This window comes from Eubalaena glacialis, chromosome 10, assembly GCF_028564815.1.
Source record: "Eubalaena glacialis isolate mEubGla1 chromosome 10, mEubGla1.1.hap2.+ XY, whole genome shotgun sequence".
NCBI lineage: Eukaryota > Metazoa > Chordata > Mammalia > Artiodactyla > Balaenidae > Eubalaena > Eubalaena glacialis.
Genome location: NC_083725.1, coordinates 73,814,944 through 73,829,323, shown reverse-complemented (window position 1 = coordinate 73,829,323; position 14,380 = coordinate 73,814,944).

Here is a 14,380-nt window from a genome sequence, read left to right as displayed (position 1 = left end):
ATACTATGTCAGTGTCCAAAAGACCACCCTTAGGGTCAATGATTCACTAGGACTTGGCAGGGCTCAGAGAAGCTCTTATCCTCCTGGTTATGGTCTATTACAGCGAGAGGATTCAGATTAAAATCAGCCAAGAGAAAAGGTTTTGGGGCAAAGCAAGAGAAATCACGTGCAAGCTTCCAGGTGACTCCTCCCTGTGGAGTCACATGAGAACACATGTGATTCTCCCAGCAACAATGTTGCCAACGAGGGAATCGCACCCAAGCCTTGGTGTCCAAGGTTTATGATGGAGGGTAAGTCATGTTGATGTGCCATGCCTGTATGACTGACCTCAGCTACCATGACAATTTCCCTGCCTCCCCAGAGCAGAAAGAGTTTACTACATAAATCATTTTCTTAGGATAAACTTATCTGGTCAAACTGGTGCAGCATGGCCCAAAGCCTCTTATCAGGCAGAATATTCTAAGGGGCCAGAGGTTATCTCCCAGAAGCCAGGCTAAGGACCAGTCCTGAAGACAAACCTTTCTTTGGAATGTGTAAGGTTTGAGCAACCCAGGCCTGCTAAGTTAGTCCTTTCCTGCCCAGATGCAAAGCAAAATCAGCAGAGAAAAAAGACACATAGGATGAAGCCTGGAGGAAACCAGGCATGAGCTTCCCCAGGGTCCTCTCCCAGTGGAGTCACACAGGACAGGCTAAATGCCCCAGCAACAAGTTGTGACATCTGTGAAATGCTGTCTACCGGAGAAGCTCATTGAAGACTCAATGCCCAGGGGCTTTATTGGGGGCTGGTTGCTTAGGTACCCTTTGCCTAGCACATACCAAAAGTTGGAATCCCCAAAGAAAGCATAAACCGTATTTTTTATAAACATATTAGGCACAGTGAGCCATTCTTCTCAGGATATGGGGGGAACCCTCCTGAAATTCAAATTCCCAGATGCTAGCCAAGGGCCAACCTTGCAAGCACACCTTCTCAGACCTGCTACGTTTACTCTTTTCTGTGTAGGAGGAGAATCCTGAATTGACTATTCACCAAAGCAAGATTGAGCAACTTCCAGAAGAGCCTGAGTTTACCCTGAATTGGCAAGATTAAATTTTGTCATTGGTAGAAATGAGTATTAAAGAGCTGTTTGTAAGAGGAAAAGAGAAGGAAAGTTGTATTTTTGCTTACCTGAGCTTTATTACTATGGCATTTGTATTCAAATACATAATTACAAATTGTGTTTAAAAGCTATGATAAAGTAGCGAATGCTATGAGAATGTAAGTGCAGAAAGGTGGGATTCAAGGAATTGGTCTAGTCTGATGGGATGCAAAAAGGCTTTCCTGAGGAAGTAACATTTGAGCTGGGATCTGAATGATTAACCTAAGTTAATTAGGTAACGTTGGGGATAAGAACATTTCGGGCACAGAGCCCAGCGTGAGTAAAGGCCCTGAAGTGGAAAGAAATATTGTAAGTTTAAGAAAAAGAAAGGGTAACACTGGACCTGGAATCCATGGCCCAAGGTTGGTGGTGGAGGGAAATGCAGCTGATGTAGAGGTCTGGAGGCAAGTGATGCAGGCCCTTGAAAGCCATGAAGATTCTGGTCTATATCCTAGACCAGAAGTCTAGGATGGGAAGTCATTGAAGGATTTTAAGCAAGGTGGCAACTTGCTCTGATTTGCCAGATCTTGGGGTGGGCACTGAGAATGTGACATGGACTCCTCCCTTGACTGGCTCACAGTTTGGGTGCAGAGTCAGACCCAAAAGAAGCTTTGTCACTGGCCCCTGGCCTCTCCCTTGGGTTCAGACCAGCCAACTAGATTGCCTTATTGGTCCTGGACATTGAGACGACTTGCCCCCATTAGAACTCACATCTACAAAGTAATATCATACCTTTAAAGCAGCCCCTCTCACAGTTTGCAGAAGGCTTCTCTGGATACTGCCTTCAGAGCTGGGCAACGGGTTAACAGACATTTGGTCCTGTCAAAAACATCCATGACAGATTTGGTCCACACCAAATGGTCCTTGATATTTTGTCATATTTGGTCCTGTCCAAAATGTCCATGGAGACTTTTGGTCCACGCCAAAAGGTCCTTGATATTTGGTCCTGTCCAAAACCATTTGGCAGGGACCAAATATGCTCATGGATGTTTCTGACAGGACCAAATGTCCTGCAAAGGGGCTAAGAGTCCCAGCTTGAGTTAGACCCCAACTTAGCCTGCAAAGGGGCTAAGAGTCCCAGCTTGAGTTAGATGTTGCTTGTAACTCAGCAACATCAATGACATTGGCTGCTCCTGCTAAAAAGATTCCACTGACTGAATTTCAGATTTAAATGTGATTTCCAGTGGAGTTTGGAATGGGCCCAAGGGGCAGTGCAGTGGAGGTGGGAACCTGTGCATTCCCCTGAAGAAACGCTGATATGCAAAGATCCCTTTGTGCATCACTGCCTTGGAGTGCAGGTGGGGTTGTAGGACAAGCGCTCTTGGCTCAGAAGTGGCCAATGGAGGCACCACTAGTAGCTTTGGTCAGCCCAGGGCACTGTGCCTGGTCCCACCGCAGTTGAAGGTGCTGGCTTCTGGGCCAAGACCTTAGCAAACTCTACTTACCTGGGCAGAGAACCCCAGAATCCTAGCCCCCTTCAGCACTGGTGGTATCAACCACCTCTACTGTTAAAAGTGTGTATCACTTAATCCTCTCCCTTTGGTAACACATGCTTTAGATTGCAGAACTTCAGAAAGTACCTTCTGGCCTGGGCGTAGGAACCCTGAGCTCAAACCTTGCCTTTGCTTCCAAATCTCCCTGAGGCCTTGTGTAGGTTTCTTCCTTCCCAGACGTGAGTGATACCTGGGTTGCTATGACAATAAATGCTCTTGGAGTCAAGCCCTCTGCAGCAAATGCTGGTGGTGCCTTGTGCCCCCTCCCCAGACCCACCTGATTTCAGTACAGCTGTGGTGGAGAGTTCTGTGCATACTACCAGCATCCCACCTAAAGAACCTGCCACAGTGTTTCTGCTTTTCTGGCTCAGGAATTTCTTTGAAGGAAACACAGTGCATGGACAGCCACAGGTGCTGCCTGGAAGTATAAGAGAGTTATCCCAAGGCAAACACCCAGTTAATGGAGAACTGGTGGTTGGCCTTTCTACATGGCTCTTCATGGAGTCCTTGCAAGAGTAAGCCTTGGTTGCTACAGAGGTAACTAGCTCAATAAGGCACTCTCTCTCTCTCTTTTTTTTCTCATTTTCTTGCATCACTCTTTCCACTCTCTCACTCTTGCTTCCTGGTTCAGCCTTCCAAAGATCTGGCCTTTACGTACATAGTAGCTTTGTACTGTGTCAAATTAGCTAAGCTGGAACTATGTTTTCCAGAACATCCCTCCCTGTCTGGTTCTGTGTTACAATGGCCCCAAGAAACAGTTTGTGTGAGATTTGGAGGCAGAAGAGAAGCAGCAGCCTGTGTGCATGTGTGTGTGTGTGTGTGTGTGTGTGTGTGAGTATGTGCACATGGGCATGCACACACATGCTCTGAAGGTCTGTGCAGGGCCAGGCACTGTGGCAGCTCCACAAGCTGTCGCTGATTGGTATTGATGGCACGGGACAGAGTCCAAGCTGGTGGCTCCTCCAGCTCTTGCCAAATCTCCCCTTCAGCTTCTTCAAGACTGCTCCACCAGTGCCTGTGATTCCATCAGCTCTAAAGCATATAGTGAACTCCTTACTCCTTATCACTCATAGTTGTTCTGTGTCTCTGATTGACCCCTGACTGAATCAAATGGTATGGGGGAAGTGGTTCCAGGATGTGGTCTCTGAATTGGTTTTGGATTACCCAGAATTGGATCTGATTAGATTTTAAATTATTAACAACCCTATTTCCATAGGCAAAGGGGACAATGGTAAAACATAGCATGCAAGAGCGAAACAGTTACTCAAATTATAATCTAAAGACATTTGTAATCAAATGCCTATAGAAGGCAAGGCTTTGGATGACCAAGTAGTTGCTGCCATAGAACATTTTAGTGAAAATAAAGAGTATAATGGGGTTGATCATTTGCTTCTATGCGCAGATGGAGAACCTGGGAAAAAATGATAAGGTCAGTGTTTTAAACTCCTAGTTCAAGGTCTTCTTCCTGGTAAGGGACATAAAATCTTCTCTAGTTGCCCTGAAAGAAACTGTTATTTTTTTGTAGCTTCAGGGCCAAGATTCCTGAAAACCAAAACCAAATCCAGAGACTAATCCCCTGGGTGGTTGAGAGTATAATGCAAATTATATTCTCAACCACTCAGAGTCTTGTTAAAGAGATTGGGGATGGGTAGGACCTGAAAATTGGGATGAGGACACATGAGCAGATTTTGATGAAGGTGGGGGCCTTGAACCCCTAAATTATGCTGAGGCTCCGTTGCTGGTAGAAAGAGCTCTTCCTCTCCTGATATGAATATGTTTGTGTATATATTAAGCGATATTTTTCCTTCACCTCTCCCATTCCCTTACCATCTAATACGAGACGTGTAAATAGTAATTTAATTTCAGGATTTAAGTTACAGGATATCAAAAGGGGCATGTGACTCAGCTAGAAGGGATATCACTCAAAGATAGACAAAGGTCTCTATCCTCTTTTGGAGAGTGGGTTCTCCTCTGCTTGAACCCTGTCTGATACACAGTGGTAGGCCCATGGAGAGCCTATGTGGGAGCAGAACTTGAGGGTGTTGGGCTGGGACTGGGGTGGGGAGATTGGAATATAACGTTAGATAGGGGAGAATTTACTGACCTGGGAGCACTCTCCCGTGATTCGGGATTGAAGGCTCAGGCAAGGGCAACTGGAGCTGGTCTGATACATTTGCTGCGATCACTCCCTAAAGCTTGGATATGGTGATGGCCCTGCAGTGAGGTGTGTAGAGGACAACATTGGTGCTTTGCTCCGATCCTTTTGGGTCCCTTTTTCCTATTCCTATGTGTGTCCTGCCCACCTTTCACTTTCACCAACAGCTTTTATCTACTCTTGCTTCTAAAATCCAACTCCTGCACCTCTTCCTCAGAGGACTGCCTTCATACTATGAAGCTACACAAAGAGCCATAGGTACCTAGGAATTTACTTCCACCCTGGGTGGCCCTTGCCTAACACCTTTTAGATGCAGGCGTATGAAAGTGCAGCATCCTTGCCTTGGGCATGTGCAACACGGAGGTGTAACTTGTACTCTGGAGCCTCTCTGTGGTCTCTGAGATCACATTCTTGCTTTACTTCCTTGTCCTCCTGCACCCACTCCTTTCCTTGTCTCCTGCAGAGGCACTTCAGCAGCGTGCTGGAGCTGACCAGAACCAAGAGCCAATTGTTAGCATCTCTTCTCAACTCCATGTTCAGAAACGTCCTGTTGGTAGCTTTAAATTGGCCATGGTGGGAGCATTCACCACGGAGTATTCATGGAAATGGGCAAATGCTATATAAATCAAGGCTTTCTTTCCAAAGAGCCAGTTGTTAATCATTTACCATCACACCACTAGGGCACTTCCTTAATAAATCACTTGTACGTAAGTATTCACTTCAGAGTCTGGCTCTGGAGAACCCACCCTGAGGAAAGAACTACGTTGGCAGTTTACTGAGTGTCGGGGGGCTCGGGAAGGTAGGTATGTGGGAATGGATTTATTACATGAGACCAGAGAACCCACTATCTCTTTTAGTTCTAAAAGCAAGAAAGGCATCTTCAGCAGGTTCAAGCTGAGGTCCCAGCTGCCCTGACTCTTGAGTTCTATGACCTGAAAGTCCAACAGTGCCAGAGGCCTCTGTGTTAGATGGGAACACTGTGTAGAGTCTGTGGGAAGTTCCAAAAGGAGATCTTTCAGGTTTGAGAGCTAAGCCATGCCTTCTGCAGCACAGAACTACTCATTTGAAAAAGCAGCTCATGGTGTGCTACCAGGCCCAAGTACAGCCTGCAAAGACCTGAAAATGGGACATCAAGACACTGTATGACTAGAAATGCCCATTGCAGTCTGGGCCACCAGTCATAAGTTGGCCCAGTCATGAACTGGGTGATTATGTTCACTAGTTCACCAGTCTTGAAAGGATGATTCATTGTATGATGACAATGGTACTTTTAGGTCAGGCTCAGAGGGCACAAGTAAGCTGCATGGAAAAGTGGTTTATATAGCCCTGTTGCACCAACCTGCTCCCTCAGCTCACGTTCACGCATGTGGGGGGTTCCCGACCACCACAGCCGTAGGAGGAAAAAAATTTGAACCTGGCATATGGATGGGTTGGCTTGACACAATGGTACGAACCAAAAATGAATTGCAGCCATACCGCACACCCACTGGCGACAAGTGCTAAAGGTGAGTGAGTGGTGAGGGAAACCCTCCTCGTGGGCAGTACACTTAGCCATCAACTTTGCATGTGGGGAGGCGTGGCCTGAGGTGAGAATATACATGGACTTCTGAGCAGTGGAGAATAACTCCATTGGTTGGTCAGAGGCCTGGATGAAGGAAGATTGGAATACTGGAGAAGGAAGTCTGGGGAAAGGCGTGTGGATAGACTAATAGGAGAGGCGTCAGATTGGGCAGATCTTTGAGTCTCAAGTCACTGCTCATCAGAAAGCATCTGCTGCAGAAGAGGAGGCCCTCAACAACCAGGTACACAGAATGACGTGTTTGGTGGATATCAGTTGGTTTCTATCCTGAACCAGGTAAGTGCTTGGGCCCACGAACAGAGTGGGAAGGTGGCAGAGATGGAAGCTCTGCATAGGCCCAATGACAGGGACTCCTCTCACCAAGGCTGATTTATTGATACCTACTGCTGCTACTGAATGCTCGTCGCAGAGGCTGGATCTTCATCATGGTGTCATTCCTTGAGGAGACCACCCCAGCACTTGGCAGGTTGATTGCATCAGACTTCTCCTTACTGGAACTGAAAGCTTTTCTGAATATGGATTTATCTTCCATGCTGTAGCGTTTCTCCAGTGACTTATAGAATGTCTCATTATCAACCTGGGATCCTGTAGAGTGAAATCTCAGCTGAAGGGTGTGTATTATGGTAAAGGACTGTGACAATGGTTCTGTAAAACAAGGGGTCTCACCATATACTTCATTACCTGGAAGCAGAGGGTAGAAAGTGGGAATGCCCTTTTAAAGGCTCAGCTAAGGAGCCAGCTTTAGGATGACACCCTGTGGATGAGGACACTGTCCTCCAGGATGCAGTATATGTGTTAAACTATCAGCCGATATATAGCGCTATGTCCCCGGTAGTTAGAATACACAGGGCCAAGAAGCCAAGGGGTGAAGTAGAATTGACCCCTTTCATTATCACCCCGGGGACCTCCTTGCAGAAACTGTTTGCCATTTCTGCGACTGGCTCTGTTATATTAGAGGACCTGATCCTGTGGGGGACATCTTCCACTGGTTAACATGGGAAGCTTTCCATTTTGGGCTCCTCATGCCAGTGGACCATGAGGCAAAAAGAAAGTTATCATATTGGAGGGAGCAATCATCCCTGACTGTCCAGAAGAGGTAAGGATATTCTGCATAAGGGGATCAGGGAGGATTCACCTGACACCTGGGTGCTGGAGTGGCTCTTGGTGCTTTCAGGCCTGGTGATGACAGTGACTAGGCAATCACAGCCAACAAAGCCTGATAACGGCAAAGAAGCCAAGGGCTCAGACCCTCAGGACAAGCAATCCAGACCAGCATTGGTTGCTGGGTTTTGGGAAGGAGATGATGAATATTAATAGTGGCTTAGGAGCAACCACAGCAGGGGAACTATATTCCACTGACTCTCCTGTTGAAAGTTTTTTTTTTTTTTTTTAACACAGCTTGCAACTGACCACTGCCTTTAAGAGTCAATGACAGAGTGGACTTATTGTGGGTCATGAGCAGATCTGAGTGATACAAAGGGTGTACCTTCACAGACACTTTTTGTTCCCTGTGCCATAGCCCATAACCTCCCCGACTTCAGCACAGCTGTGGTGGACAGCTCCTGGCACAGCGTTCACAACCCACTGCAAGCTCTCCTTATCAGCTGGCGAAGTACGCTCAGCCCACCTGTAGATGCAGCCTGTAAGTATGAGGAAGTTAACCTCCTAAGAAATTCTTCAACCAACGGGAGAACTGGTTAAATGTCCCAGCCTTCAAGTCTTTCAGCGGGAGAATTCTCAGGGGTATTTTACACAGTTCCTTAGAAGATATTCAGTGGAATGGAAACGACCAGCTTAATACCATAGATTGTATGGCAGGCTTCCCTCCCTTCCTTGTCTCCATTCACTTCTGCTTCTTGGAGCATATTATGGGCTGATTGTGTCCCTCCCAAAAGATATGTTGAAATCCTAAGCCCTGGTATCTGGAAATGTGACCTTATTTGGCAATAGGATTCTGAAGATGTAAACAAATTAAGATGAGGTCAATAGGGTGAGCCCTGATCCAATATGACTGGTGTCCTTACAAGAGGGATGTTTGGAAACAGACCACAAGGAGAATGCCAGATGACAACAGGGGCAGAGACTGAAGTGCTGCAGCTGCAAACCAAGGAACAGCTGGGGCTACCAGAAGCTGGGAAAGGCAAGGAAAGATCCTCCTCCAGAGGCTTCAGAGGGAGCATGACCCACAAACCCCTTGATTTCAGACTTCTAGCCTCCAGAACTGTGAGAATAAGTTTCTGTTGTCATGAGACACCAAGTTTGTGGTTCTTTTTTATGACAACCCTAGGAATCTAATACAGATTACCTTCCCCATCAACTACCTTCCCCACAAGTCCTTGTCACATGTTTTACTTTCAGGGGACCCAAACTAAGTTATGTCCCCTCTCCAGCTGCATTTTGGGGTTTCTCAGCTAACCCTTACCTCGATCCATCTCTTGCATCCCAATCGGCCAAGTAGTCTTACCTGGGACTGTTTGGACGTGATCCTGCCTTGTACCATCTCTTTCTTCCAAGCTCCAGAGTTTGGTGAGGGCCCCTCACTCACCGGCCCAAAACTCTAGTAACATACAGACAGACCAGGCTCTTTCATAGGGTGCCCAGGACTATATATGAGCTTTGGTACCACTCCTTCCCTGGCTGGAAAGCCCCAGAAACTTCATTTTGGTGGTCAGGGCCTGGGTTTCTCCTGGAAAGTGGAAGCTCCAGGACTTTTGTATAGAGGGGCTTGTAGATTACAATCTGATGGGAAGGAGAGTGGGCCCTAGAAGATTTACTTAAAACTGTGTTTCCAAACCATGTTTTGAAAAGAAGTGTGCTTATTTGGAGTGATAATGGGGTGGGGATAGAGTAAGATACTTGGGTGTCATCATTCTATGGCTCAAAGATGACCAAGAGAAGAATCTCCAGAAGCTTTGGTCACTTACTGTGTACCAATCTAGCCTCTCCAAAGCAGAAGGTGCTTTTTCTTTACCAGGCCCTTGGAAAACTACTCAGAAAAAGGAATGTAAACTGGCAACCAGCAGACTTTAAGTAGTGCAAGGGTGCCCTCTGGTGGCCATGACTCAGAAAGCCTCAGGCATAGAGCAATGTTCTCAGGGAACTAAGTGGCAGAGGGACCAACATTGTGGGACATGGAGACCATTATAAAACTGATGGCCATCATCATGAGACAGAGACATAAACACAGGACTGGCAACCCGAATGAGGTAGAAGATAGACCAGGAAGGATCAGACAGACCATCATGGAACAAATGGACCTAATCACAGCCTAGATCATGACCAAATGCAACTGTTTTCCCTTCTGGGAGACGTCACTGGGGAAAAGGGGGGCAACTGAAATTTCGCTAACCCTGTTAGAGTTTGCATTACCGAGAGTGCATGTATTCCTAGACATTACAGTAAGTGTAAAAGCAACACAGTTCTGGCAGTTGGGCCCTGTTTGAACATTCCTGGAAATGCTGACCATGGCTAGCACGTGGGAGAAATGCTAATTTCATCTATGCTTGGAACTGATGTCACAGTCATATGCTGTGTCAAGCAAACTTGCAGTAAGAAAGGGCTCCTTGATTCTTCAAGGAGGCCAGAGTGAGGCCTGCTGTGGAGTAGAGCCTGGCCATTGCTGGAAATTCTGTGGGTGCTGGAAGGTGAAGTGGTCTCTCTGCCTAGAACGGGCTGAGCAGAAACAAGCAAGATGCCAATCCCCTGCTGAAGCCCTTGCCTCAGACTCCCTGCCTCAGGGGGTGGGATGGCTCAGTTTACCTGTTCCATCCTTCTTGGCCAGAGCAAGAATCCAGTAAGACCCCACACCTGCTGCCCTCAAAAATCCACCAGTGGCTGTGGGCCATGTTCTTCATAGGATCCAGAGCTTCCTGGTCTTGCCAGAGACCTCTCCGTATCGGCCTCCCAGCACTGCCCTGGCCCACCAGGGACAAAGCTCTAAAGTAATTCTCTCTCTTGGGACTCCAGCAGAGCCCAAGGCCTCTCTTGCGGCCAAGGAGCCCACAGGCTCAAGAGAGCAGATAGGCTGGAGTTAGGAACAGGGAACCGTGTTCAGATTTCCATGTCCTTAGACTCACCCGTGCTCTCCAAGGCTACTTTGATTGAGTTCATTATTACTGGGACTCTGGTTTGGGCTGATGGAGGAGAGTTTTATGGCGATTATGGACCCATGGAGGGCAGAGGGGGATCATATTGTCTCTGGTCCCCTCAGCTTCCCACTCCCTCCCTCCACAGTGGAGAGAGGGCAAGAGGAAGCTGTGATTTACTCTCAAAAAGGTCTCCTTCACATGCAGAGGTTGGATGGCACTGTGTGGGCTTCCCAGGTGACAATGTGTGACACAAAGTAGGGGATACAGACCATCCCAAAGAAATGGAAAGCCAGACATTCATGTCTGCACACAGTTGTTCACCATGGAATGATGTTAGCACAAGACTGGAAACAACCCACAAGTCCAACACTAAAAAATTGTTTACAGCTTGTCCACGAAATAGAAATTTATGAAACTATTCAAAATAAGGTTTTTGAAGGCTTAATGGCATGGATAATGAGTATTTTATACTGTTTATTTTATAAAATTTAGTTGAAATTTCAAAATACACAATCAACCCCAGGTTCAGAGAACTTGTGAGACACGCCAGACTTCTGGGGGGGGATCTGAGGAAGCAGGTGACCCCACAGAGAAGGTAGGGCAACAGAAACTCTGTCGTGGCTGTTATCACAACTCAATTTTTACCTCTAGGCTGCTGTATCCTTGGAAACACAACTCCCTATAGACAGGCCATTGTAAAATTGAGTAATATTTTGATATTCATCCCACTTTCTTCAAAGCTCTTCCTGTTTTGTGTCAATTCCCAACGTCTTTCAAGACTGAATTCCCTCTCTAGCTCTCAGGCAGATTTAAGCATGCTCTCTACTGTGCCTCCCCAAGATCTGTTCCTATTTCTTTTACAGCAATTATTCCATTTTGTCACAATTGTTTATTTTTGTGCGTCTCCACTCCAAGACTGAAACCCATAGGGGGCAGAGAGCACAGTTCATCTACTTCTGTATCCCCAGCGTCCTACACTAGGTCTGGCGTACACTAAATACTTGTAGGATAAATGAATCAAACAAATGACCTGTCTGGCATGCTCCTTCCCTTCAGCCCCTCTCCAAAGGATCCCAGTGCCCCTGATGAACTTACTATGCCCAGAGAGTCTCGTGGTAATTATTCTACAACCCATCCATTCATTTATTCACGTCACATACATTTACTGAGAACCTTATCTGTATATGGGTTGTTCTGGGATCTAACAGCCAAAAGAATAGACAGTCTTTGCTCTCAGAGAGCTTGTGTTCTTAGAGAGGATAAACAGACAAGTCCAAAATGGTGAGACAGATGCTAAGTAGGAGCAAGTTGTGGGATCATGGTATAGGAGCACCTTCCAAGAGGAGGCAGCTCTAGACTAAACCTAAAGTAGTAGTACTAAGCCAGCTAAAGGGGCTGTATTCTAGGCAGAGAGCAGAGCAAAGGCAGCCCAGGCTGTGAGTGTACGGGGCAGAGCTGGAGAGGCAGGCAAGGCCATGATGAGCCTACAGGCTGTGGTAGATGTTTGACTTCATCCTGGCAATGACACCCCTGAACTTCATCTGAGGCGTGTGCTGGTCGGATTTACAAGAGCAGTGCGGCTGCTGTGAGGACGGATGGAAGAGGGGGAATAGGAAAGCTGTTTTCCTCTACTCCACGCTGACTACTCACATCAAACACTTCTGTGACCAGATATGCAGCTGATTTCCTCACACCAAGCAATGCCGACACCAGCTGAGCGTCCTCTGGTCTAACTCAGTTCTGACATCATCTACCAGATCCTAAGGCTAAAGACTCAGTCGCACAAGGCTGCTCCCCACCCCACCCCCCATTAAGATGCCAGTCACAAGTCCAGGTTGACACCAGCACTTCTCATCCACCGGCTATAAACGGGAGGCTCCCACAACCCCCTCCTCGGGTTTAATTAATTTGCCAGAGCAGCTCACAGAACTCAGGAAATGTCTACTTACCATTTCTGCTTTGTTACAAAGGATATTGAAGGGTATGACTGAACAGCAGATGAAGAGGCACACAGGGTGAGGTCTGCAAGGGTCCCAAGCACAAGAGCAACCGTCCCTGTGGAGTTTGGGGTACGCTATCTTCCTGGCATGTGTCTTGTTCCTGGACACATTCTTGTTCACCAACCCAGCTCTCCAAACTTCGTCCTTTTGGGCTTTTAATGGAGGCCCCATCACACAGGCACAACTGATTAAATCGGTGGTCACTGGATCCAACCTTCAGCCCCTCTCCCAACCCTGGGCTGAAAGTTCCAACCTCCAATCACATGGTCGGTTCACATGGCAACCAGCCCCCATCCTGTGGTTATCTAGGAGCTTTCCAAAAATCACTTCATTAACATAAACTCAGGTGTGGGTGAAAGAGGCTGGTTAGGAATAACAAGAGTCTCTTTACATCTTTGTATGTCTTATCACTTACGAAATTCCAAAGAGTTTAAGAGCTGCATGCCAGGAACCTAGGAACGTGGATGAAAATATGTATTTCTTATTATATCACAGAGGGCAAGAGTGATGGCAGAGTTGTGATAAATTGGTTGAGGCATGATGGGGGGAGGGGGAATCATCCAAGGTTTCTGGCTTTGACAACTGGAGACATGGTTGCATCATCACCTGAGGAAGTGATTTGTGGGCGAGGAAGAGACAATCAACTCAACATGAAACGTGCTGAATTTAAGATGCTTCTGAGACATCCAGGTGAGAGATCTGGTGTTCATTTAACTAGTCTGGAATCAGGAAACCAGTTCTGAATTTGGGCCGGAGCTGGAGCCTGGGCATCTTTAACACACAGGCAGTCATCAGTCCCAGGCTTCCCTGAGCTCCTCCAGGCAGAGGACCCAGGCCAGAACCCTGGGGAATGGAGCGGTTGTGGGGGGAGGTGTCAGGGGAGGAGGGACCAGTTAGTTACCAGATGTCACGCCCAGACACACCCTGCAGTGTTCTCAGCACAGGCACAACCACATACAAAGAGAACACGTGAACACACATTTCACAGGAAAGACAAACTTGTGCACATATAAGCAAAGCCTGGGGGAAAAAAATCCAGCATCCTTTTAGGCAGAGGAGTGTCTCTGCCTTATGAACATCTCCATAGACAGGAGTAGGCAACGACGAAGTGACACTGGTAACACTGAGCCTTTGCACACCCTATTTTCTGTGCATAGAATGCCTTATCTTCCTCTCTCTTCTTTTTCTGTCTGTCTCTTTCTCATTCTTCAAGTCCAGCTTAGATTTCATTCCCTAACTGGAAGCTTTCCATGACCTACAACGCCTTGTGATTCCCAAGGTGATGGTCTCTTTACTTCTCTGTCCCTCCCATAGATTCTAAGCAGGCACCAGGACCTTTTGCTTAGCACACTGGTTAGCATTTGGTAAGTATTAACATAAGCAAACAGGTAACTTGAATTCTTCAGCCTTTCCTCAAAAGATCTGGTGCGGTCCCCCAGTTAACCAAATAAGTCACAATTATTTATTTGCATTTAAAACTTCATTTGGTAAACGACCTCTGTAACCTTAACTCTGGACACACCTCTCTGCATCCTCAGCCTCCACCACTCTTGAGTAGCCAGGGTTTCCATATACCACTACCCTTTCAATCACCTTTATCAGAAACCAGGCAACATCCTAGACTCGTCCCATCCCTCACCATCCAGGTGTCAACCAGACTCCAAGTCCCCCTGAATCCAAGTCTCCGTCACCATCCCCACTGCCCCTGCCTTAGTCTGGGCTCTCATCACCTCTCAACAATCACAGCGACTCTCTGTCTCCCTGCCTTCTGTTTTTCTCCCTCTCCCTCCTTCCTCTATACCAGTACTGGGTGATCTTCCTGAAATCCAAATCTGATTAAATCTGCTTAAAATTATCCAGTGCTTTCCCCCTCAACTTCCAGGATAAAAATCCAACCTCCACAGGCTGAGGGCCTTACGGTCTGGCTCC